Source organism: Lissotriton helveticus, chromosome 9 (assembly GCF_964261635.1).
Source record: "Lissotriton helveticus chromosome 9, aLisHel1.1, whole genome shotgun sequence".
Taxonomy (NCBI): domain Eukaryota; kingdom Metazoa; phylum Chordata; class Amphibia; order Caudata; family Salamandridae; genus Lissotriton; species Lissotriton helveticus.
This window is the reverse complement of record NC_136070.1, coordinates 510,262,933-510,290,774: the sequence shown is the minus strand read 5'-3', so window position 1 is coordinate 510,290,774 and position 27,842 is coordinate 510,262,933. Positions and strand designations below refer to the sequence as shown.

At 45.7% G+C, this 27,842-nt stretch overlaps 1 protein-coding gene across 4 annotated transcripts in view; it reads left to right on the top strand.

Moving 5' to 3' along the window:
• Window positions 1-27,842, top strand: part of LOC144781481 (phospholipid-transporting ATPase IC-like) — a 1,874,327-nt gene that overhangs the window by 31,873 nt on the left and 1,814,612 nt on the right. For 2 of the 4 annotated variants that reach the window (XM_078660353.1, XM_078660355.1), the window contains exon 2: window positions 15,689-15,738. The exons of 1 other annotated variant lie outside the window; for it this stretch is intronic. The gene's annotated coding sequence lies outside the window, so the exon portion shown is untranslated. Of the gene's footprint in view, window positions 1-6,239; window positions 6,477-15,688; window positions 15,739-27,842 lie in introns of those variants that run through there. One more of the 4 variants, XM_078660354.1, reaches the window with a different exon arrangement.

Below are 27,842 nucleotides of genomic sequence, written 5' to 3'. Positions count from 1 at the left end.
ATGTGTCTGACTGTGATGGAGTATTTGGCCAGATCACTGAACATATAGTGTGCTTTTGCCACTTTATATGTAACAAAGGAAAATAATTCTAGAACATTTTCTGCATAACGGCAATTAATTGGATAGCGGGGAAGCGCGTCAGCACCTGCTTTGCCTTGCAAAGCCTTTAGTGTGTTTTGTTATGGCCACTTTTCTTCGGACAGCATCGGAATAACAAAGATTAAACTGAACTGACTTAGCAAAGTGTCGTCATCACCAATTACTAGGGCTTTAGTTAACCCCCCGTCCCCTGTAGTGTCTGAGGTCAATGATGACAGACACTATGCTGAGTATTACGGAGCTTTATTAATCACCTCTTATCTCTGCCCTGTCCCTACACTATCTGTCCTCATCCTGTCCCTGCTCCTCCTCTTCCTTCCCCTGCCCACCTAACTCCTCCCACCCAACTACTAGACCATTAACACATAACATCTCCCCCTTTCTTAACAAAACAAACGATGTGTGCATTCATATCTCTTCAATGAGTCTCTTTGGTCGCTGGACATTTCGACGCGGCCTTGCGTTCACTTCTTCAGTGTGCACGTCAGTCTGGGGTACACCCAAGTGACCCAGATCCTCCGGAGCGTCCTGTTCAGGGGTTTCAGGACTGAGTGACGCAGTTGGGTCGAGCAAAGATCCTGTCATGTCTCTGGAGCACTTCTTAAAGTGAGACTCATTTCTCGTAATTCTCCGGTGGTCAGACTCCGCAGTCAGCATGGTGCCTTTCTGTTGAGTGACCAGTAAGGGTTCATCACGAAAGCGACAGTCAGTTTTCTTCTGTTGGTCTTGTTTAACCAATACGTAGTCCCCTTCATGTAAAGAGGGTGATCTCGCTCTTCTCTTGGCATCGGCGTATGACTTCATCTTGTCCTTGTTGCGCTTGTCCGTTTCCGTCATCTCTAGATGGTTGTGGGGGGTCACACAGCTCGCAGAGCTCCATCCCAGGTTGGGATGCGGTTTCTCATGGGGCGACCCAACATCAGCGTGGCGGGACACTTGCCGGTGGTTGAATGGGGAGTCGTCCTGTAAGCTCTGAGGACCTCGTTGAGAGCTATCTGTAGGTCCTTCTTTTCGGCACTGGCCTGCTGGAATGTCTTCTTGATCGTGGCCATGAAGCGTTCAACGGTGCCGTTTGCTTGTGGCCAAAGGGGTGTGACTTTCCTGTGATGGAAGTCCAAGTGTCTTGCGAATGCGCCAAACTCATGCCCATTGAAGGGAGGACCATTGTCTGTCTTCACCTCTCTGGGGACACCCCAGGTTGCAAATAGTTCGTCCAACACGTTAAGGTTACTAGAGGCGCCAGTGGAAGGCACGAACTGTGCGAAAGGGAAGCAAGAGTATTCATCGATTATGGCTATCACATACTTGCCGGAAGGTAATGGTCCATAGAAGTCCACAGCAATTTCTTGCCATACTCCAGCCGGTAAGGTGGTCATTTGCAATGGGGCCGGGGGATCACCTTTGCTTGTCAGCTGACACGGGTGACAGTCCTTCAGGGTGGATTCCACCATTTGGTCGAGGAGGGGAAACCACACCCGTTCCCTGAGTGCTCGCTTAGTGGACACGACTCCCCTGTGGCCTTCATGAGCAAGATCGATAACGCCTTGCCGTAGTTGCCTGGGGATCACAATCCGCTGTCCACGCAGTATGATTCCATCTGAGGTCACCGACAATTCCTCGTGGACGTGCCGGAATGCTTGCAGCTCTTGCTTGGTGTCCAGATCATTGTCTTCATCCTGAGGGTCATGCCTCCACCTGTTGGTTCGAATCTTGCGGAGTACCTTTTGCAGGACGGCGTCCTGCACAGTGGCGTCTCGGATTGCATCCATGGGAATGGCAGGAGGTAGCGCCTGATCAGCTACAAAATGGATATATTCCTCTGCAATTGAAGGACTAGAATTGGTTGATGCAGGCAGATGCCGAGACATGTAGTCCGCCGGGTTTTCAGACTTTCCCGGCTTGTGTATGATCGTAAAAGTATACTCCTGGAGCCTCAGGCCCCACCTCTCAATTCTGGGGGGCATTTTAGATCGGGGGTTGCCGTAGATGGTGACTAGCGCCTGGTGATCAGTGATCAGGGTAAAGTGCTTGCCGTAGAGGAAGACATGAAAATGTTCACATGCCCAGACCACTGCAAGACTCTCCTTTTCGGGCTGCGAGTACGCCCTCTCAGGGTCGGACAGGCTGCGGCTGGCATAGGCAACTATACGTCTCTGGTCAGAGTCATTCTCGTATTGTGCCAGAATGGCCCCCAACCCTACGGGGCCAGCATCTATGATGACTTCAGTCATTCGTCTGGGGTTGAAGTAAGAAAGGTTATCGGCGGACTCCACTGCCCGCTTGATCTCTGTGAATGCTTGCTCACACTGGGGAGTCCATTCAAAAGGCTGTCCTTGCTTGGTCAAGGTGCGGAGCGGGTGGCTCATGGTCGCGTAGTCTCTGATATAACGGGCACAATAGCTGGCCATCCCCAGGAAAGATCTTAGATCGCTGACATCCTGAGGGCACTTGGCGTTGTTCAAGGTTGCCACTTTTTCCGGATCAGGTTTCATTCCCACTCCCGAGAAGATATGGCCGAAGAATTTTAATGTGGACTGGTGAAACTCACACTTGTACTTGTTCAGTGTCAAATTCGCATCTAGCAGGGCCTGGCAGACACGGTTAAGTGCAATTTCGTGCTCACGGGTGTCGGAGCCATATACAAGGATGTCGTCGCTGTAATTGAGCGTGTTGGGGATATGTTGGATGATCTGCCGAATAGCTTCTTGGAAAATCTCGGCAGCCGATGATACACCGAAACTCAGTCTCTTATACCTAAAGAGTCCTAGGTGCGTCGCAAAAGTTGTGATGGGGCGTGACTGGACATCCAGCTCCAGCTGGTGATATCCCTTGTTTAAGTCCAACTTTGAGAATACCTTGGCTCCGTTTAAGGCTGAGATCATGTCACATAGAAGTGGCCCTGGATGGCGCTCACGTTCTATCGCAGTGTTGGGTACTCGCATGTCAACGCACAGCCTTACTTTGCTGGTGGTGTCCTTTTTTGGTACAACGACCACTGGCGATACCCACGGGGTCGGGCCATCCGTGCGTTCAATGATGTCGGCGGACAGAAGGTCATGGATCTCATCTTCAACGGCCTTTTGAAGATGGAAGGGAACACGCCGAGGGTGCTGAGCGACGGGCCTAATCTGTTTGTTGACGTGCAGATGTATCTGGCGGCCCTTCAACTTCCCTAGCCCCATGAAGAGACGAGGAAAACGGTTGACGATGTTCTGGTCATCACAGACTTTGAAGAGGATTTCAACGAGACGGAGCCGTTCCGCAGTTGGCAGGCTGAGCAAGCAATCAGCTTCGGGGCCCTTGATGACATGGATGACTGCATCTATGGTAACGTTGTCATGTTCAAGCGTCGTCGGGAATTTGCCCAGACATTGAAGCGGCTTCCTGGACATCCAAGTGAAGACTCGGACGGGTGCATGTGCAAGCGGGGGCTTGGGCCGCATCCTCTCATACTCGGTGACGGGGATGTAGTTCAGCGAGGCTCCGCTGTCCATCACAAATCTGGTGTCATGATTCCCCACTTTTATGTGCAACCGAGGATACTTCTTCAGTTGGTCTGGGTCTGCGATCATGTTTGCGTGGTGAGTTGTGTATTCAGAGTCTCGAGATGATGATCGGGAGTCCCGGGACAGGGACCTACGCTCCCATCGCGACCTGCGCGACTCTCTGCTGGAGTGAGACGAGCTGGAGGACCCTGTATTTTTTTCCTGGACGGCTCGTATGTGGTGTTTTCCGGTGTCCGACCGAGAGGACCTCCCGGTTCCACTTCGCCTCTCTTTGTTGTATTCGCCGCACATTGCCTCGAAATGGTTCGTCCAACCACATTTTCTGCACCGCTGGCCCATGGCTGGGCAGACATCTATGTGAGGATAATCATATCCACACCTGTAGCATCTTCTCGCTCTCTCTGGTCTCCTCTCTCTCCGACCCGTTTCTCGCCATCTGTGTTCCGAGCGTCTCGAGCGAGACGACGGTCGGGTATTCCATTGTTTGTCCCTCGAGCTTCTTCGACCGCCCTCACGGTCTTGAACTCGATGTGCCTGCTCATGACTCACTTTGCGCCCTGATTCAATGGTGGCGGCATGCTCCTCGGCCTGATCATAGACGCGAGTCATTTCCTCAATGTCGTCAAGTCTGTGGGGCTTTCTCAGCAGTCGCCTCCTGAGCGATACCGAGTGGCACCCATCAATGATCTGTGATTTGATGGCGGCGTCTGTTGAAAAGTTGTCAAACTCACAGTGTCTCGACAGTCGCCGCAGGCGTGTGATGAATGTGCTCATTGCCTCGTCTTTTCCTTGACGTGCCTGATGAAAGGCGTGACGCTCATAGTCCACGTTCCTTTTATGAAGAAATTTCCTGTTCAGCGCGTCACGTACTTTGTCGTATGTTCCGGTATCTGCGGGTGGGAGATCCTTGATTATTTTGCTTATTTCGCGCCCTGCCAGATTGCGGAGAGCGATCAATTTGTCCTTATCAACAGTCACTTTGGATCCCTCAATGTAGTCCTCAAAGTCTTCGAGCCATTCCTGCCACTTGGGGCCCATGCTCCCACCTGTCGTTAGGGTGACTGGCTCTGGAGCCCTCAAATGCAACCCTCCTGCGATGATGGGCTTGACTTCGTCTTGTCGCGGCGATGTCGACATCATGGCACCGCAAAATCCTGCCTTGGTGACTTCCGATTGACTTGGTACTGCTTGACGTCAGGCGTCTGCGCAATATAGTTCAGAATGTCTATTTTGCTTGGCTTAGCTCGTGCTTGTTTGCTTGTCACTGTGCCGTTCTGTGGCTTGTTTCCTTTCTTTTATGGTTTTTTTCCCGTTATTCTGCTGTTTGTGACTTTGCCTGACCTTAAGATGGCTGCCCCACACTGGCCGTGGAGTCTGTCCGCGCAGCTGCCTGACTCCAAGAGGGCCGCCGTCACTGTCTGCACACGAGGTTTTCTTCTTGGCTCATTCGGCTTCAATCAGCACATTGGGACTCACCAGTCGCTGGCTGCAGGGGTGATCAAAGCTTTCTTGGTGCCCACACTCTGAGCCTCGACTGCTGGGCTCAGGTAAGGTCGGGCGGGCCCCCGCCTCGCTTCCCACAGTTTTGCGAGCTCGATCGGCGCTGCCGTGCTAAACCTCACGCATCCGGCGTGAGGCGCGATTTCGGCGCCAACGGTCAAACTGATTTCTGGCTCCTCAAGCGTGTCGGCGCTTACTTCTTTGGCCCTTCTGGACTCCCACACAGTGACCAGGCTGGGAGTATGGACACCGGCTGCTGGCCCTTCGCTTTGGGCGGTAGCACTAGCTTCGGCAGCAACGCTCCTCTTCTTGAGCGCTACACGGGACAGGGCGCCTTGTCAGGGTTCTGCTACCGGTGGGGAATGTCGCATCCCACCCTCGTCGCCAGTTGTAGTGTCTGAGGTCAATGATGACAGACACTATGCTGAGTATTACGGAGCTTTATTAATCACATCTTATCTCTGCCCTGTCCCTACACTATCTGTCCTCATCCGGTCCCTGCTCCTCCTCTTCCTTCCCCTGCCCACCTAACTCCTCCCACCCAACTACTAGACCATTAACACATAACACCCCCCCCCCCCAAAAAAAAACATGCTGGCGTCCAAAGTTTTTCCTAAGAGCCCGCTGCAGCGGCTGCTAAATGCTGCGTATGGCGAACACCAAGCCAAGAGTACTTAATCTTAATTCCACCCACCTCATGCCTCTTTCTTAATTTCAAAGTTTCACCTATCCTGTTCAGCAGCAGCTCCAGTATATGGGCGCAGGGGCTACGCCCCCTTTACTTTTCATGGCTTCTAGAACAAAAGTTTAAGTACTGTAAAAACGTAATTGAAATGAAGGTTACCATGCTAGGCATTTGTGCAAGGTGTGCCCCTTCGTGAGGACTTGCCTAAGTATATACTAGCAAGGCTTATCCGCGCACAGCCCTGTTCGTTTCCTCAGAGCGTGGTGATGTTCTGATTTCTCCACCTTCTTCCAGTGCAGCTATTAAAAACAGCCTCGGGCGTTTAACCGTCAAGCCCGGGCTCCACAAGCGTGCATGTCACTCAGTAGTGAGGTCACAGTCTGAGGTGGGGCCAGCAAACTTGACTGGCCTAACTCCACCCTGTTACAAGATCTGAAAGGGTGTGTTTAGGAAGTTTCCAACAGATGCTGCAGACAAACTTATTTTCTTTGGTCTATGGTGTCAGCGCGTGCTAGATTTGATGAATTTACGAGAACATTCCTGCTCAGCACAGGACATGTGAGAAGCCTGAACAGGTCGAGTTCGCTTTATATTAAACAAAAAAAATAAAAATCCTGATTACCTAATGTAACCTTTACAATCAAGATTAACGGAGCAGCAGCTGCCTCAAAAAAAGAACTGCACAAGTAAGTTTGGAGAAAAAATCTGTTCCTTCTCTTGTCTTTTTATTTTCCTTTCTAATTGCTGTCTCCTCTGCAGTACTAATCGGGTCAGTGCAAAACATTTTACTGACACAACTGCATGTCGTTGTTTTTCTCTATTGCAGATTATATGTGCTTATTGTGGCACTAAATGTAATCTGCAAGGAGAATAAAACAAGTGGTAACAAGGTGCAACTGTTTATTAATTAAATTGCAGGTTACTCAATGAGTGATGTTTGGTGTGTTAGTGTTAATAGGTGAGGCATTGGATGTGGGGGTTGACTGTGTAAATAGGTAGATGTAATGGTTATATGATTTGGATTAATGGCCATGTGAATCTTTATGCTTGATGGGTGAATATGAGTGGGTAGGTGAATGATGTAAAGTGGGAGAAAGTGAAATAATTGTTGAATGTGGTAGGTAGGGGAGTGATCGTGAGTGAGTAGGTGAGTGAGTAACTGAGAGTATGACTGTAGGAATACTAAGGTGGGTAAAAGAAAGCTTGTTAAAACACAATGAATTGAATGAATGCAACCTGTTGCCTCCATTAACAATTTAATAACTGGAAATACAACACTGAGCAGGTAAGGCAATGTGAATGAGTGGCAGGATAGTTTGGTGAGAATGTATGATTGAGTGTGTGCATAAGTATGAGTTAGTGGGTAAACAGCAGAATGGGTGAGGGCGTGGATGTGAGTATATAGTTGAGTGGGGAAATGAGTGTGTTTAGCTGGAAAGAAATATGTGAGTTGATGAGAAATTGTGCTGAACATATGCTAGAAATATTGGTGAAAGTATGAAGAGATTCTGGTCAGTCACAGGCCTCTTGCCTCTTAGCAGGGTCCAACGGCTCATTGGGCTAATACATCCACTAAGCCTTCTGACAGAGCTGATGGATGATCTGTATTTGACCCCACGGTTTGAACTCTGGCACTTAACTCAGCCTTTCATCCTCTCATGGTTGATTAAAAAGAATACTATTGAGTTATGTAAAAATGAATATCTGTGTTCACCCTCTCTTCCCAGCCCGACTCTCAGGAATCAGGTTTGCATGCTATGCTCAATTGTGTGGTGCAATGCTGTGTACAAACTTCTGCCTCACCACGCCACTTTTTTGCAACCACCAGCCGCCACTGAGCCTGTCACTTTAGTTGACTCTTGCTTGCCGCAGTTGCTTGTTCACTCTTGCTTCCTCTGCTTGCCATAGTTTTCCTACCCTTCTCCCGTTCATCCTGTCCGCTTTTATTCCTTTTTTATTTTTTGCTCAGGTCAAAACTAAAATAGTTAAGTAAAATAACGTAAAATAAGACCCGTTACACAAAATGAGTGTTAGCTCTCACCACCAGCACAAATGAGGCACTGCTACTGATCGCGTGTCTGTGGCGAGTAGCCTTAACCGCAATTTCACTATGAAACTAATTCGAAAATAGGAGTGGTGTATGTTTGAATACAAACAAAGAATTACCGAAGCAGCATTTCTATGGTTCCAAATTTAGGCTCACCTCAGTCCCGCGTAATTTATTCATTATATCACTAATACACAACTTGCTGTCCTTTAACAAGTGTTTATAATGGACAACTCCCTATTTTGGAACTATAACTACGCGATTTACTTTGGCACCAACAGATAGGGTGGAACATATTTGGGGTTTTATAGTGCCAGGCCAATTTAAATAGGCAAATCACGTGCAGATTAAACGTGGGCAAACTATCTTTGCTGTCATCCTGAATGGAGAAAAAACATGTTAATGGTTCAACAAAACGTCACCAATTGTTTACATTACAACAAAAGAAGTCTTTAATTTAGATTTAATGTAAGGTAGTTTTGTATTATTTCAGTACCAGAACTTGTGGTCAAGAGAAGACTTCCTAAGGACAAAAGAGAATTAGTCCCTGGTCAGGTGCAGCACGTTGGTGGAGGTTTCCTACTTGTGTCCCATAGCAATGTTTACTTGAGAACAATTATTGTATACCCACAGATTGTGGCTGAAAATTTAGGTAAGAAAAGCCTGCGGTTTTATAGTGAATGTTGTAAGCTCTGGAGCAAAAATTAAAACGATATTTATTAGCGATTATGGTCCCTTTTACTTTTAATAAAATTGTTTATACCTGACTATGATGACCTCATCTGCTGATATCTCCTAATTGAATCGATTATATTTATGAATTATTGGCCATCACGTCACTACACTAGAATCTATAAATTCGAAGAACTTTACTTGCCTAGGGCATTAGTATAGTCTGGAATGTCATTTTAGTGTGTAATGCGTACTAGAAATGTACTGATATAGTTGTAAATTAATGTAATGATGTTTTAAAATGCATGATGTGTGTCTTCCGTTGTTATTTGGTTTGATTGTGGCTATATTAACAATGATTGGTAACGTACATGAACATCAGTTAAGATCGAGGGGGGTGACTATGGCGGACAGATTTCTTATTTATTTATATTGCATACATTCTATGTAAAAAAGACCTTGATCGTTTCTTGAAATATACGAAGCAATAAAAATAATAGATGTTCACAATTTAATTTTGCATTGTATAAAATTTCAATTCAAGCTACCTATCATTTTAATAGTACATTTAGCAAATTAAAAATAAAAGATACAACTGTGTAGCATGTATTGTTGATGATAATCAATATTGGAGGTCCCTTTCAGAACCAAGACTAAAAAATGACTATTTGAAAGTTTAAAATTCCATTAAGATGCACTGGGCATTTTGATGGTCATAATTTGTTCATGATACTCCTGCTCACTTAACTCCCTAATCCTGCCCCGTCAGACGTCCCAGATCAGCTCTATCTTCCTACCCCCTGGAGGTCAGGAATGTTGCTCTTCAAATACTGTGTGTCCTATTGGATGATTGATTGGATCCCCATCACCCAGTTTTTGCAATATTTCATACTGCCACTCTCTATTCCCTCCTGTAGATATCTTTTCCCGAAAGCGTACTGGAGGCCACCACCGGGTGGTTAGTAAAGCTTTACAAAACTATTTTTCCTTCTGTCCACAGGCAGGGTGCAATTCCCCAGAATATGAAAAACATTGATTTTAGAAACTGTACCACAGTCTTCAGCAGACCTGGTGATTTAGCAGGTTTTTGACACGTGCAGAACCAGAATTTCACCAAGGACATGTAATTGATTTTCAGACATGAGTAATTTATGAATGAATGAATGAATGAATGAATGAAAGTGGATTTATAACAGCGCGATTGCTGCCCTGAGGCGTCCAAGCGCTAAAAGGAACCAGATAATGGGGTGAGTGAGGTTGCATACTAGAAAAAGAAGGAGAACTGAGTTTTATTAGACGGAATTGAACAGGTGTGTTTTTAGTTGTTTACGGAAGGAGACGAGGTCAGGGTTGGATCTCAAATGAGACGGGAGGGAGTTCCAGATCTTGGCGGCGTTGAAGGCAAACGTCCTTCCACCCGATCTAGTCCTTTTGACTCTTGGGACTGTTGCCATGAAAGCCTGGCTAGAGCGCAGGTCTCTACCTGGGCGATACTGGCTTACTAGACTGCGAGTAATTAGGGGTCCCGAATCCCAGAAGGCCTGGTGAGCAATGCACATTGCTTTAAAAGTGACTCTCTTACGCACTGGGAGCCAATGAAGGTTGGTCAGTGCCGCTTTTACTGACAGTCTGCGAGGAATCTGTAGCAGAGTGCGGGCAGCGCAGTTTTGTACCAGCTGTAGTCTCTTTAGGGTGTACTCTGGTGCACCCAGATAGAGGACGTTGTTAGAGTCCAACCGTGACTGTATCAGGCCCTGTATGGCTATCTGCTTTGCCTCCATTGGGAGCAAAGGAAGAACTTTCTTCAGTGTCCTAAGCAGTCCAAAGCAGATGGCTGAGAGCTTTGTGACCTGGGAGTTGAGTGAGAGACTCCTGTCCAGCCATACCCCTAGGCTTTTGATGTTATCCTTCGGGGCCGGGGGGGACCTAGACAGGTGGGCCACAGTGAGTTGAAGAAGGTGGGGTCGGCTGGGCCCAGGAGCATAAGCTCCGTTTTGTCACCATTAAGTTTTAACGATGACCGAGTCATCCACGACCTCACCTCCTCCAGGCATTCCGTTAGTCCACCTGAACGTGGCTGGAGAGCCTCCTGCGCTAATGAGACCACCAGCTGGGTGTCGTCCGCATAGGATATGATCTTAACTCCATACGGACGAACTACCTCGGCCAGTGGCCTCATATAGATATTGAAAAGCGCGGGGCTTAAAGAGGAGCTCCAAACTTCAGGGGAATGCTAGAAGACACTGTCTGTCCATCAAACACTTGGAATGACCTATTGCTCAGAAAAGATTTTAACCAGAGCCAAGCCTTGTCCACGATGCCGACATTCGAAAGACGGTTCAGTAAGGTGACATGACTGACCGTGTCGAACGCCGCGCTGAGATCAAGGAGGATCACTGCCACTGATCCTCCCTGATCTAGAATTTTCCTGGACTCCTCGATGACCATTAGGAGGGCGGACTCTGTTCCGTGCTTAGGTCTGAACCCTGTCTGGGTGGTGTCTAACAGCTGGTTATCTTCAAGAAAGCTGACCAGCTGGAGATTAACATACCTCTCCACTATTTTACTCACCCAGGGGAGCAGGGAAATAGGACGATAGTTACCAAAGTCCGATGGGTCCAAGTTGGGCTTCTTTATCAGCGCTCGGACCATCGCCCGTTTCCAAGCAGGAGGGACAGTGCCAGAGGCGATGGAGGCATTTAGAAGGTTCTTAATGATTGGTAAGACAGTCTGAGATACTAGCAGCATGGCTTCAGGGGGTGCCGGGTCAGATGGAGATCCAGATTTTACTTTTCGAGCCATGCACTCTAAAACTTCGAGATCCATGCAAGGAAAGTGGCCAAGCATAGGTGGGGAGACTGGAACGGAGTCTGACGCCCTGGTTTTCTCCTGAATTGGCAAAGGAGTGGGAATGGGAGTGCAGGGGAAGGAGGCATATATTTTATTTACTTTGGCTGAGAAAAATTCAGCCAAGTCATTGCATTGGGAAACAGACTTTTCCTCCAAAGCACTTGGGGGAGGTGGTTTTGTAAGTTTTTGCAGAGTTTGAAAGATTTCCCTAGGTTTGGATTTTGCAGCTAGGATCTTGTCAGAGAAGTATGCTGCTTGAGCAGCTTTTACTTCCTTTTTATAGGCTTATATCTCCTCTCGGAATCGAGTCTTTTCCTCCATGGAGTAGTCTAAGCGCCATTTTCTTTCAATTTTCCGGCATTGGCGCTTTTTATTCCTGAGGGCCTCCGAGTACCAAGGTGCTGTTCTAAGGAGGCGTTTTACCGTTAATTTCTTAAGGGGGAGGATGGTTTCGAGAGAGTGCAGGATCCAGTTTTCGTAGGCCTGGTTTGCCAGACATGGATCCTCATTATTAGGGGGAAGTTCTTTCATAAGTATATTTTTCCATTCATCTGTTGGTATCCGTGCCCAAGATCTGGCGTGTCTTATCGTCGGTTTTACCGGACTGGCTTTCTGAGTAGACCAAGTAAAGGGCACCAGAGAGTGGTCAGTCCACGGGAGGGGGAGCGGAAGCCCGACCACAAAGTCCTCACAGTTACTGAACACTGGATCTAACAGGTGTCCTTTCACATGGGTCGATGTTTTTACTCGTTGGATAAGTTGCAGCGCAGCCAGGTCATCGGCTAGTGTAGTAGCCGTGGGATCCAGCGGTGAATCAAAATGAAAATTGAAGTCGCCTAACACAGTGTAGTTGGCGGCAGCGCTAATGCGTGGCGCCACAATTACTGGTAGGAGATTATGAAATTGTTTAGGGGGGCCAGGTGGGCGATATATCAATAAGCCCGAGAAACAGTGGTTGGGAGAGAACTCCAGCGAGAAACCTAACTCTCACAATCTGGGATGGTTTCCGGGATGAGTCTGCAGTGATATTGTTCTTTAAATATAATTGCTAGCCCTCCACCTCTACCCTCCGGACGATCTTGTCGAATGATTTGAAAGCCCGAGGGGAGGGAGGTTACAACGGCAGGGTCGGAATCGGCCGTCAGCCATGTTTCAGAAAGAAATACTGCGTCCGGCAAACGCTCTTCCAATAGAAAAGAAATTTCCACCTTATGTTTTGGCAGGGATCTGCAGTTTAGTAAAAACATACGGTATTCCTGTTTCGGTGTTTTGGTCTGCAACGGATTAAGTGGAACATTGCATTTTGGGCAAATGGCTGGAAGAGACGTTACCTCATAGCGATGCAGTTCACAGACCGGTCCAGAGGACCTCATGCCATGAAGATCGTCCGCACTGTAAGCTATGGGCTGTTTGGCATAAGATGTAGGGGACGTGGCCCCTGGCCCGGACTCGGCGCGGACGAGCGCAGACGAGCTTGCCTTATGCTGCGCTTCCTGTATAGACACATGATTTATAGAAGGCAGGAGTGAGGGAAGGTGGGCGTGGCCTGTGTCCTGGTCAATGGCGGCAGGGAAACAAACAAACACTCGCCGGTGGCAGCGTTGTACTCAGCTGTCAGAGGGTGTTCGTGGCAAGAGCGAGGTGCTCAGGGCGGTGAGTGCAGAGGTTAAAAACACACACAAGACAATTTAGCACTTTTAAAAAAAGCAGTTCGCGCTACTCCTGGCTCAAGCCTCAGGAGGTTCCACAATTAATACAGGCAGCGCTTGTGATCAGCGCGCTCTATATACCGGTGGAGAGGGAGCTGGGCGTGGCCTAGCCAGGTGGGCGTGGCCTGTGTCCTGGTCAATGGCGGCAGGGAAACAAACAAACACTCGCCGGTGGCAGCGTTGTACTCAGCTGTCAGAGGGTGTTCGTGGCAAGAGCGAGGTGCTCAGGGCGGTGAGTGCAGAGGTTAAAAACACACACAAGACAATTTAGCACTTTTAAAAAAAGCAGTTCGCGCTACTCCCGGCTCCAGCCTCAGGAGGTTCCACAATTAATACAGGCAGCGCTTGTGATCAGCGCGCTCTATATACCGGTGGAGAGGGAGGTGGGCGTGGCCTAGCCAGGTGGGCGTGGCCTGTGTCCTGGTCAATGGCGGCAAGGAAACAAACAAACACTCGCCGGTGGCAGCGTTGTACTCAGCTGTCAGAGGGTGTTCGTGGCAAGAGCGAGGTGCTCAGGGCGGTGAGTGCAGAGGTTAAAAACACACACAAGACAATTTAGCACTTTTAAAAAAAGCAGTTCGCGCTACTCCCGGCTCAAGCCTCAGGAGGTTCCACAATTAATAATTTATATGGAAAACAGTGGTTATGAAACAATCACTGATTTGCTGGATGGATAATGTTTACATAGCAGATCAGTCAAGCTTAGATGCACAGCTTTTCATTTGCTGAAAAAGATGTGTGTCATGAAAAACAGTGATTCATATCTACATTTGCTGTTTCTAGGTATACAACTTGAATTTTAAATCTTTGTTATGAACTCAGTTTTACACTGACTTCTGTTAACCTTGTATAATGCACTCACCAGATCTCAAAAACTTAATTTGCTTACATACTAGCTTGCCATAGAGTCACTCAAAACAGATCCTGTTCAATCAATGGGTGGTTTTCAGTAGTGTTGAATCAAGTGGAACATCCAATCAATTAAAAAATGATGACAATAGGCTGCTTCATCTGTCTGTGCTTGGGTGCCTTTTTAGTGTTTGACCGCACTCATACATTCAGGACTCATTCACAAGGGTAGCACTGTGGAGTAGAAATAAAGAAATGGGCATGCGTTCATCATGGTCAATGAAAGATTTACTTAATTGAGAGTATTTACTGTAACCCATTTCAAGTGGTCATTCTTGCCTTTGTCAGTATCACTGTGCAGCTACTTCATAACGTTTTTTTCTCAAGGTCAAACATGGATACAAGTTGGATGTATGGACTCAATTCAGTAGTGCTTGTACACTAAATCAGAACCTTTAATTATTGTTTACCACAATATGGGAGATTTTTGCACTGCAACTTAAAAAGACTTTGACCATGAAAGGATGTCCATCCCAAAATATGGCAGCACTGTAGAACCTCCCTAATCCGGTCTGCAAAAATAGTGGATTGATGCAGGCTGTTGTCTAGCCTATGGGCATAAGAGAAGGTAATATTGATGCTCTCAGGAATCCTATCTCACAATTAACCCAAAGTTGTGTCTATTACTATAATATTGCTGGTCCTTGAAGCATCTATATCACAGCCGATAACTCCACATGCTGAAGCACCGTCTCATCCCACGAATCCTGCTACACTCCTACCCCAAAGAAGTGCCTCCACTTCTCCCTCAAACCAACTGCAATAAATGGTAAGCAGCGGGATCCCGTTCAACCTACCAGCACTGTTACCCTGTGAGAGCACCTACACTGCCACCTCTATCAGACTCAAAAACTGTACTTTAATTCCACTGACATCACTAATCTGTGGGAGCTCTGTCCCATCAACTCATACATGGCTCTCACCCCCCACTGTGCCTGCTCACTTCCTTAAAGGCTGGCATGAGGGACAGGAGGACAGTTTCAACCACCCAGCCCTTCCTCGGGCACTTAAATACCCAATAAGATATTTTCTGGGGCTTCCACACACTCTACACAAGAAATAGAAATAAAAAGTGATTCAGCAAATTACATCAATTAAGGTTGTTGGAATATCATGGAAGTGAGATGCACTGTCATTAAACAGCACACCAACAGTCTTTATCATAAAGGTAACTATCCTAAAATAAATGTCTGCCCCACTGTAGGAAAATGCCGCTTTTTGTGTGAGCATTTCCATATTTGTGGACCGATGCTGCTGTTTGTTTGCCTCTGTGGACTGGGATTCTGCTAGCCAGGCCCTAGTGCAGATGCTATGACACTGTCAGACCCTATGACTTTCGGAATTCTAATCACACAGGAGCAGAACAACGCTAATTTCCAATGCCCTTCTTAGAACCTCCTTGCCAGGTTTTAGTTATTCATCCCAGGTAAGTTCTAAGGGGGGAAAGGGGTTGGGGACAGAGAAGAGACAACTCCACATACTCTGCCTGTTCTGCTTCGTCTTCCGCTTCTTTCTTCTTACAAGACTGTAAGCATTCAAATATTTCAACTAACACACTAAGATAAACTTAAACTTACTTCTTGATTATGCGTTAGATAACTTATCTTACCAGAATGCTTTGTGGAGCCTACTTCTCTTCTTACTTCTCATGTATAGTCTTAGATGTTGCTATGAGATGGCGTCACTCAGTTCTCTTTCTTTTCACTTACAGGGATGACCTGCGTCTGATCCTGGTTCAGCTGAAGTTCAAGAAAGGTAGAGGTAAGTCTAATGAGTTTATTATCCTAGTAGTGTAAGTTTCTGACCCCCTATCTCCTTAACTGTATTATCTGTGATTGAACTGTAGTGCTGTTTCTGCGGGGGTTGTTGTTAATTGTATTTCTTGCTTCCTGCCTTTATTTCTAGTATTATGAGAGACACTAGACCCTTTCAGGAACAAACTGAAATTTTGTTAACTGTATTTTTAATATGCCTAAATAACACAGCTTGTTGTAAGATCTTGCCCGTGCCAGTCAGCTTTAGCCACTAATGATTTTATGCTCCTACGGGATTCTTTTTAACAAGTGCTGAGGTTGAAAAGGTCATACCCGCGTAGTCAAACTCGATTACAGGTGACAGGGATCAGCTGAGAAATACCTTTGGGTGAAACGCTGAAGGCTTATGCAGAGTTTGGGAAGAGTCGGTCAGCAGACTGAACTCTCGAACTAGCACCTTTGTTATTCTTTTCTTTGGAGTGTTTATTTGAGGAAATACTGAAATGCGTTCTAGTAATGGGCATGCGCTATGGTTTCACCCGCGATGTATTTCTAGGCATGCGCCCAAGGTTTTCTATGAACACTTTTCTATGAGGAAACTAGGAAACTGCACACAGGCATGCACAACGTTTTAAGCACTAACCTGAATTCTGTGGAGAAACGAAACAGTTGAAACTAACCACGTTTTTATACTCAACTACCCTAACTAACTTCCACGACGCATGAGGTGAGCTGCTATTCCTTGAAATTCTTTGGTGAAGTGCACTGTGGAATGTTGGAGTGCGCTTCACCAAGCTGTGATTAACCAAGAAGACTAGACTGCTAAACAGCGGTGTGCTGTTGCAGTGTCAGAATGTTAGCAGCCATGTTGGAATTCCTGCGGTGCCAACTAGCGCTCCAACTTAAGGGACCAACTGCCTTTTGGTGGGTTTGTAGAGGGAAAATAGTAGCCAGAGTTAGTTTAGAAGGAGGAAGTCTCCCGTGAGCATGTCAAAATTGGCTGTACTCCTAACTTACAACTCAACACAAGACCTGCTCCTACTATATGTATGGAGATTGAACCACCATATATCTCTCATCAGAGACACCCTATTTAGGGTGTCACCACAGTGGATCTGCTTTTCACAACTGCCTCAACGTGCCTTACATCACAGCTTCAATTGTAAAAGTGTGGTATTGTGACTACTAATACACCCTCCCATCAGTGTACATAAAACATCAAAAAAAGGAGGAGGTAAATAGAAAAGGTGAGGAAAAGCTGGTAGAGCCTCATGGAGTAACATCAAGGGAGGTTTACAAGCTGGTACTCGCCTGCATCCTCAGGTTCATTAGCATCTGCCAACTGTCAGAAATGAAAAGTGAATAGTGCAGAATAAGAAAAGTGTATTTTTGTATTCTATGAGTGACCCTACAGGGATACCGAAGTCTGACTTACAAATTCGGTGTGCCCTAGTTTAAAAATGAGCTCTGCATCACTGGCTATTCTATTTTATTCCTCGCTGTGTGCCTGCTCAATTAAAACATGTTTCATTGCCTTACACAGTTTGGTGACAATTTCATCAGGATTAGGGTCAGCGTCCTCACTGCACCTCGTTTCTCCGTTTATTGTACCGGGTAGTTGCCATTCATTGGCATACCAGCACCCCCGTAGAAGAAACTGATGTACCCCCTGTGAATTCGTTACAGGGCTCGTTGAGGGTCTGAGCATTGGCCGCACACCTACAAGCAGTTAACTGACCCAATGCAGCAACTGTCACGAGCCCTGTAATGAATTCTCAGGGGGTACATCAGTTTCTTCTATGGGGGTACATGTGAAAATGTTGTGTGTCCACGTCGCATTTTGCGCCGTTTCCTGTCTTGTGCACTAGGCCTACCCACACAAGTGAGGTACCATTTTTCTCGGAAAACATTGGGGAAGGCGGGGTGGGTGGAATTTTGTGGATCCACGCAGATTCCAGAACTTTCCACCACAGAAATGTGAGGAAAATTTGTTTTTTTGGGGACAATTCTTTAGCTTTGCAAGGTGTTCTGGGTAACAGAACCTGGTGAAAGCCAGACAAGTCATCCCATCCTGGTTTCCCCTGGGTGTCTAGTTTTCAAAAATGTATAGGTTTGCTAGGTTTCCCTAGGTGCCAGCAGAGCTAGGGTTAAAAAACTACAGCTCGGCACTTTGCAAAAAAAGTGTCATTTTTCACTGTGAAAATGTGATGTGTCCACGTTGCTTATTCACAAAGTCTGAGTGTAAGTTACTACTGAAAAAATACAGACATGGCCAACCACTGGTTTGCAACACCGTCCCATAAAAGATAATAGAGGTAGAGATTTACAATAAAACCCCATAAGAAACAATAAAACCCCATAAAAAATAATGTTAAAAGAGTTACAAATACAAATACATAAAATGTATTGTTAAAATTATCAATAAATAGTACATACATATCATTTAATTATGAAAAATGTTAATACCCATGTTTTATTTAAAAAATAAAATCACAATAATCTTCATTGATAATATAACTAAATTAATTTTAATGAATTCTATACATCGCTTTTAATATTATGTTTTAACCCCCAAAATAAGGGCATTTCCAGCCGAAAATGCTTTGGGGATTGGGTAGTTAATTATTCTTAATGAATGAATTGTTGAATAAATAATGTGATGACAGTGGATTAAACACAACAGTTTTTTTATTTTCATGGAAAATAATCAAGTAGTGTTGATTCAGCAATCCTTCAAACTGAAGTATTTATAAAACAAGTACATCTAATAAGACTAAGAAAATAATGCACCAAAGGGTGACGCAGACCCCGAGGGTGGCTCTACAAATCATTGCACTTCGAGATACTGCCACACTCTCAGACTCCCATTGTCCTCATGTACCCTATAATTCCCATCCCTGTCACACTCCAGGTCCCTGTCACCCTCCTCTTCCTGTCACACTCTTAGACCTTGCCACATTCATAGTCCCTATCAGCCTCCTGTTACAATTCAATTCAATAAGCTTTTTTCGGTTAGTGTAAAAACAACCATAAAAGCACATACAAAAAGGAAATACATCATCGTACAAATTTAGAAAACACTATGCAGAGATGATAAACCATTAAAAATAGCAGTTAAAATATCCTACTCTTTCTTGCATTAATTGATTTAAGTAAAAAAATTGCAGTAAAGAAACAAATATCTGGTTCCTGCATTATAAAAAGCAACCTCATTGCTGCATTAGCATTTAAAGTACCATATTTTAAAAACAGTGGTTTTACGAAAGCAATGTGAAAATTCATATAAAGATCACATATAAGAAGAAAGTGCAGAGTGCTTTGTTCGGTGTGGCCGTCACAAGGGCATGAACCCGCCGGGAGCTGTTTGGGGTGTGGGAAAGCTACCAAATGATGCCCTAGCCCGAACCTTAATCTAGTGAGAACATATCTCTGTACCGTGTGTTATCAAAGATGTTATTACAAAAATTTATTAAAAGTACATCCCGGGCATGTTTTTGATAAAGCCAGAAAATCTGCAAATAAGACCCGATGTTCATGTGCCTTTTTACTTCTAATGGCAAGCTAGTTAATATAAGAGTTAAGAGGCCCCCCTGTGCTCTGCTAGCCACAGAACCCTGTGCTGGTAGATTATACGAGACAAACCCTTCATAGCTAACCAATTCAGTACACCAGGTCTCTTGAAAACAGATGATGTCATGAGATCTAAGAAAGTTCGTCCAACCCAACTTTTCCCCCTTAGAAGCCAGCCCAGCTATATTCCAGCTGGCTATAGAGAGCTCTTTGGTATTACATATAACTTCTGGCTCTATCAGTTGGACAATATTACCTTCAGGGGGCACCCCATTATCTTGGCTAAGATGACTTTCGCCCCCTGGTGTTATAACATACTGTGGATTGTCCAAGACCACAGCTCCCTATCCCACTATGTTTTCCCCTTCTGTAACATCAAACCTGTAGTTAACCACCATATCAATTATAAGGCGGTCCGGGTCCTGTCAATCGTTCACATCAAGAATACTAAGTGCTTGGAATCGATTGGACACGGGTACCTCATACAGGGATTGTGGTGGTAAAGCCCTTCTGGTTATATGTTGGTCCGGGGTTGTCCCTCTAGGGGGGTGCATGCTTAGATGGCTATAAAAGAAGCCAAGCGGGCATAGAGAGGAACCTTGTTCATTAATTGGTAGAGTTGCTGCTCTAATCAGGGAGGTACTAGCATAGTGAGGATTTTTTAAATTAATGATAACACAGTCACCCCGTATATGCTTTTTTGATGGACCTATCCAGTTGACCCTTCTAGTTGTAAGGATCTGGTCAGCATGATTCACTGGAAACTCACAGTGGTGGTTAAGCCAGTGCACTGTTTTATTCTTAAGTGAATCATGGGTTTCCATAAGGGTCGGGTTAAAGACAGATACGTTCATCAGGACCGCCACATATGGTTCACAGTCTGGGGGTAGATTTATTGTATTGCTCCGTTTCCCCTCCATAGGTATTCTCTCTAGCTGGGTTTTAATCTCCTGTATGTTCTCCTTTCTGCCAATAATTGGGTTACTATCGCCCCAGGATCAGGCGTCGGCTGCCTTACGGTGCCAGATAACTCTATCGGTGATGTTACTACATATGAATTACATATATTTTTGGGACGTTCCATAGGTGTATCTTTCATTTTTTTAAGTAACTCATTATGGAGTATTAATTCCCCACCTAGCCTGGTGACTTCTCCATTAAGTAAGTCTAATTTATCGTACAACGGTTTTAGATATATGTAAATTTTGGCAGCCAGGGCGTTAATAATCTGGTTGACCTGTATATCGTTTAAAGCCCCGGGGTTGGTGTTAGCTAGTCGCTCTCCTGTACTAGGGGCAGGAGTAGATTTAGATCCCTTACCAGCGCTAATCGTACCCTGTTTAGGCTAAGGCTTCCTACATCCCTTTTTGCTCTAGAAGTTGGTGCCTCACTGGCAGGCAAACTAGGGACGTCTACAGGCTCTAAACACAATAGTGTTGAGGCTACCACACCACAAGCCTTAATAGGTGTAGTACCTGGCCTAGAGGAATGACTAAGCTCTACAGGGGGTTCAGTCAGAGGTACAGGGGGAGTGGCCGGCAGACTACCCAAACCCAATGATAGCCGGCGTTCAGCCCTATCAATTTCGACATTGATAGCACTCACTGCTTTTACAAGATAAGTGTTGATGGTTACGCCCGCATGCTAAACAGGAGTTTTATTTCCTTTACGCTTTGACATTTTCTGAAATATCGTATTAAACAGAACAAACCCACGAACCGCAAACACAAAGCCTATTGGACAAATTAAGTATTAATCAAACAATTCAACAATGTTCTACAAGGACTGTAAAAGGTCCTTTGCCGAAAGAGAGATGCTTTGATATATTGGGCAAAATGGCTACTTACTGGCTCTGCAGCTTATCCTTGAAAGCACACCAGTAATATAACTAAGACCAAGAGATGTGGCCCAGCCCAGCCTCGGACAGTCTTGGACGGGCTCAGACGGGCCCGCCCTTGGCCCGGGCTTCGTCCGGCGCCTGCCGGCGCGCGTCCCGCGTGGCGGAAATGTGATGTCAATTATATATTCCCCGGTGCTGTTGAGGGAGGGGCTGAGGGTCGGCTTCCTGCCCTGCTGTGTTCTGGGGCTTGCAGTCCCAAGCCGTGCCCCCACAGGTGTAGCGATGCGTCTCCCGCGAAGCAGGAGGCGCGAGAGGTTTCAATTCTGCTCCTGCCGGTGCAGGTGCTGCTGAGGGAGGGGCTGCGGGTCGGCTTCCTGCCCCGCTGTGTTCTGGGGATTGTAGTCCCAAGTCGAGCCCCCACAGGTGTAGCGATGCAAGGTTTTTTATAACTGCTCCTGGCGGTGCCGGTGCTGCTGAGGGAGGGGCTGTGGGTCGGCTTCCTGCCCCGCTGTATTCTGGGGCTTTCAGTCCCCAGTCGTGCCCCCACAGATGTAGCGATGCATCTCCTGCTACAGTTTGAGCTTCCTGTGCCCTGGCTTGGTGTCATCCCCGAGGGTGGTGACAAAATGACATTGGGGGGGGGTGACAAATATCAAGAATTTGTTTGCCCAGCTCTCACCTGCCGTCTTCAGTGTGGCACCGTCGCGGTCGTCAATCCGTAGATTCGCGAGCCCCCTCCCCCTTTCAAGGAGTTCCGCCGGAGGGCAACAAACGCAGGATCCGCCCCAGGCTGTCTCAGGTCTAGCTACGTCACTGTCCCCTGCTCATTAGCACTGACCGCCTGGAGCAGTATCTGCTGATTTCTTTTTCCATGCGTGCGCTGAAGAACGAGGCTGCCTGCCTCTCCCTGTTTGTTTTAACCTCCCGGAGCCAAGACAAATGTTTGCCAGTTTCTTGAGTCTCTCTCCTCATTGATACTTTGTTTCCTGATTCCTTTTTGACTTGCAAGACCTCAAGCTGACCTCCTTGAAAGCGGCAGACTGTGCCCCAGCTTCTACAAAGAAGAATCTTTTCCTCCTTGCACATTGAGTGCACAGACACAATATTTTTTTTACTTTAACCAATATAAGAAGAGACTTATTTTTTTGTGTGGATTTAAAACATTGTTTATATGCTCATGCCTGAGCAATCTGGATCATAACCTTCACCTATTATTGTGTGTATGTGATGTTACACAAACAAAGTGTAAAATAATTAGTTAGACTATTACTTCTAGCTTGTTAGCCTTTCTGGTGAGATAAAAATACTACATGATATTCTTTCTCTCTTCTTTGTTATTTTATGTTTATGTAGTGCTTGGGTAACAGTATGGAGGAACATTACTTCATCTAACAAGCTCCACTTATTGTCCTCTCCTGGTGGTCCATTCTCGTGTCTCTTCTCTCCCGGGACGAAGTAGCCGATACTTGAGTGATTCATAATACTTAGTTTGGCGCTGCCTTAAGGGAGAGTTGGGGTACATCTTCGCTCCGGTGGATCCACGCTCTTCTGCAAGCCTGAGTTAAGTCTTGACACCTCCCTATCCCTGCTGTCTCACTATCAATATCTGCGACACTTCCATCCATGCCACCTCCCTAAACCCTGTCACTGTTCCCAACTGTGCCTCACTCCTGGCTCAGTGGGGATCAGCAAAAGATAAGGTGAGTTGCAGCAGGACTTTCTTGGAGATGGAGTAACTGGCCATAAAAGTACTGTGATCACACGGTGAGGAGAGTAGCTGGAGGATACTGAAATGGCAGTGAAGCCACAGAGTAGTAGAAAAAAGATGGAAATACATGTGTGAGAGAGAGATTGGAGAGAGAGAGACCATTTATATTGCAGGGATTTACACTTTCTGACAATGAGGGACTGCATGTTCTGGTCTCAGGCACAGCACCTGACCAATTATGAGACCAGGACTCAATAGCACCATATTTTCCAAAATTGGATATATCTGGGATTGATTATAAATGTACCCTACTCTTGCGGGGACAAGAGTGGGTGCAATATGTTTCTTCAATGTAATAACAGTCTAGGATTTACTTTGCATTGCAAACCACATGTGATTGCATTGCCTTGCTAAACTCAGTGCAATAATTAGTGCTGGAAAGTAGGGCGATTGCATGGAATCCCGGTTCCAGCAGCTATTTCTGGACCGCCGGCTGACTAAGGAAAATATGCTGAATTTGTCCTGCTCAAATGTAAAGATAGGATGCACACCTTCGTATCCATATTTTTTCAACAATTTATCCAAATGTTATTCCAAGAGTGCGTGCAGATTGGAATGGTACTCAGCCCAAATGGTACCAAAATGTATGAACAACTTTTGAAAGTGGGGCGACATCTCACCCCAACCAATCGCACAGCTAAATGATGCCTCAATGCCAATCATATTTACCAACTTTTTTCATCAAGGGTGCTCTTTGTCTTCCATCTTTTTCAACTTTCTTTCACTTTTTTCAACAGTGATATCAATCCACACGAGGAATCAGAAGTGCCAATTTTTCAAGTTTCTAGTGCTCAAACTGTGTCCATCTAGACCTTCTGAAAGAACACGACTATTGCAGAATTAATTTGAAGCAGCGTTTATTAAATTAAAAACCCCAATGCATTTTGGGCGGCAATCGCCCTTTGTCGGGGGTCACTGGAAATAAACAATAAAACAATCACCATTTGTCGTTTAAGATCATGTCATACCATTGCTAATTCTTGTTGGATGGCTGTTGATGGAAGACAAAGAGCACTGTGATGAAAAAAGTCGGTAAATATGATTGCCATGGAGGCATCATTTAGCTGTGCGATTGGTTGGGGTGAGATGTCTCCCCACTTTCAGAATTTGTCCTGTCATTTTCCTACACCAGGACACAATAGCACAAACACATTGCCTTCACTCGGTTCAGTGCAGCAATGTGCAGGCGGCCAGTGAACTTTCTAATATTATCTTCCTGCCAAGCAAAAACAAAGGCCTGATTTATAGAGCCTTCAGCCCTCTATTTGTTCGAGTATCATCTGGGCTGAGAGCCTCCTGGATCCTAACACGGACACACCTTTCATAACATGTGCATTCATGCTTGGACTACTGAGTATGGCAGTCCAGAGAATTCCTACTGGATCTGGCAGTCCAAAGCATTCACTATGTAATGTTGAAGATATTCCACTTTTAGACCCGGGCTTTTACACACAAATACATTTACGTTCCCCCCCCCCAAACTCTCCCTCTTTCCTGTTTCCAAATGCTTGCGTAGAGTTACACAGAGAGTCTTCAAAGCTTGCACTACCCAGTGTTCCTCTATCCTGCTTTGTCCCTAAATACATTGGACAACCTGTCTTTGGTTTAACCATTGAAGCCTGACGACGCCTGTACATGCCCTCTACTTACGTCTGTATGAGGCAATAGCAAATTTAACAAGATCACCTCCCAAATTAGAAGAGAGGAAAAACGTTATATTACCGCCACAGCATCGCAGCTTCGAAGCGCTGTAAACAACAGGTCCTAATATAACATAACTACACTGTACTGTGCATCTCTGATTCAACCCTATTACGCTCACTTCCTGTGAAATGTATGTTGCACTCAGATGGAACCAACAGGTGACTTAAACCAGCAGTCTATAGTAGAACAACTTCAATTGTAAGATTCCACTGCTGTAGCGTATTTTCATAATTATGGTTTTACTATAGTGCCATATCAGCCACCATCTACTACGTATTTTCTAATGTGCAAATTTCCCCAAAAATCGTGTTTCCCTCTCAGATGGAAGGTCACTATAAAATGTGCCACACATGGCGCAGCAGCGCAGTACCAGACACTTTGCCTGCATCCTCTTGTTTGCTAATTAATATATTCAGGTGTCAAACCGGCACTAATCAGGTGGAATGTTCACACGGACACTAATCAGGTAGAATGTTCGTGTGGACAATTTTACTGCTTTGTCACAGCGGGTTGTCAGGGGCAGGAAGAGATAGGCACTCTTTGGGCCTATAGGGTCTCATTCCATTGTTCCTCGCGCGCTGAGCAGGTGTGGGTGAGCGCATCGGGAGCGACAGCACTAAAGTTGGCAAAGACTCCTCGACGATCTCCTGGGAGGAGCCCTTACCTATAAATACCGCAGAACTCCACTCGCTCCCAGTCCCAATGTTCACCTCAGCTGGCAGAGGGAGGTGAGGGAAGGAGGTCAGCTTTTTCGGTACACTGAGGGGGCACGCAACCGAAAGACGGGTGAGCTGGGTGAAAGTGAGGGGAAGGATACGGGAATTGGTTTATCTGTGGTGCCCACAAGCACACTTTTTTCGCTGGCTGCGCCAAAACATTTGCATCAACCCGCTGGTTGGTATGTTTGCACGTGTCAGCCAGAGCTAAATTCTTTAAAATGCATTTCTCGGCTGATACAAGTATCGATGGCAATTTGAACTCCATCTATGACTGATAACGAATATGAGTGCAGAGTCCCTCAGCACAACTGCACTAAGTCTTTCAAAGTCTAGTGGTCGAAGCACTTTGGTGATTTCTCAATAGACTGCTGTCTGTAGCTCTTAGAAGACTAATGGGACTGGGGTAGTAGTGTAAAGCAAAACTTCGCCCCCTCCCCCTGCAGAATGTGACAAGGGGCCCCCGATTCTCCTATATTTTATAGATATTCATGGGCCTTTGACTGAATAGGGGCACCCTGAAGGTCGGGGACTCCTATGGTGGTTTACCACCCCTCCACGCCCTGTGCTGCTGGAGCTATAGGGTCCTGCATTACGCCGCTGCACTGGGGCAGAGTGCCGAAGTAAGGCCCTTACTACGAGTTTGACGGGCTTACAGTGGATAGTGCAACTTGCCGTCTTCTGTAGGAGTCCCCAACCGTTCGAATGCCTGCCAGATTAGAACTTTTTTCTTGTGGCGGTCTAAGAGCAGGAGGATGGTGGGGTGGTGAGCCTTAGCAAGGCCTAAGTACCAGGGATTCGCCCTTCTCTGCACAGAGTCCTCAGACCAATAGGAAGACGTTGGCACAGAAACTGGAATAGAAAAGACAGAGTTTATTAAACCTCATGAGGTGGAACTACATTCACACAGCACCCTTCAGTAATGCATGAAGTAGCACAATGACTGGAAGGAGCTTGGTCCTTTTATACCCACACATGGGCTCAAGTGAAGGCAGTACAAATACAGAATGCTGGTTTCAAATACATACAAGGTCATACAGAGAGTGTGCTGGCAACAAGTGTGGGGGGCTGACAGTTAGCTAATTCTGATGGACACATCCTGACAGTTACACGTTGAGGACAGCTGTAAGCTCAACTGAGCATGTGTGGAGCAGAAGAGGCTAAATATATCTTGTCTCTAGGCAGATTTCAAGAGCAGTTAACAGGAAGGTAGGACAGAGCACATGGAGAGCACATGGCAAACAAAATGGCTGCCAGAAATACAAAATGGATTCCGCAAAATGGACAAGATAGTCTCTAAATACAAGATGTCTTCTGCTAATGCTTAACCTAATCGCTGCCAAATTACAACAAACGGCCCTTACAGCATTAGCTGAAGACATTCGTTTATCTGGGGTAATCTAGATATGCCTCCTGTACATTGATGTTCATCATTTCAGTAATTTCTTTGTTTAACATTTGCTGTGCTTTTATCTCTGCAATATTTCTTTTGGCAGGTGTACAAGCAGTGATGCACATTGTGCAAAGCATAGGACCACATTGTATACAAGTACAGCATGTAAATAGTATGACCAGTAATATACATAGAATAGTCGGTAGTTTCCAGCCCCAAGTAGCAAAGAGTGTCCATATCCAGTTCGAAAATGTCCATATACCAGTCTCTGTGTGAATTTCTGCAGCAATCTTATGCAGTTTTGAGATTGCATCATATACTGATGGTGAGTGATCAGGTATAAATATACAGCAACTGCTACCGATGATACAACATGCACAACCTCGATCAGCCAAAATCACATCTAGCACCATCCTATTTTGGAGTGCTACATTCCTCGCAATTTGTAGTTCCTCTGTAATGTTCCCAAGTGCCATAGCTGTTTGATTGGTGACAGCTTCCACAACACAAGTTAATCGCCTTATCTTTCTGCTATTCAATGCAGCACCCACAAAGAAAAACAAACCCAAATTGAAATCGACATATTGTTGCAAAGTGGTATCTGTCTGGCCAACTTCATCTGTACTTATTGTTCGTTTATATCTATTCTTGGAAATGTCATTATACAACTTTAAATTCAGGTGATATGATGGAGGGGCCAAGAACACGGGTGGTAACAAAAGTGATATGTAACATACTCCGGAACACCAAACAGGTAATTGATATTATCCTTTATTACCACACACGAAGTATGTATTTTGCGATCATGTAAAACTGCTGTTAATAGCACTTCAATAGTCAATGTCAAAATACATTCACTCCGTCCTACTGAAATTCTTCCAGCACTACTTATACACAGTTCTGCTTTAGCTCTGGTCACAGATATTACAAAAGGTCCATTGTCTTTAATGTTCCTCATATTCGTGAAGACATATGGTGACAAAATATTGTCCGGTTGGTACTCTTCCCATTCCCATTTAGTCCCTTTAGCTTGAGGATAACCATCTTCATCTTGGTAGCATACTTTATTCAAACGAAAGATAATTCCACCTACTGTGGGCTTTCCGGAAGCAAACACAAG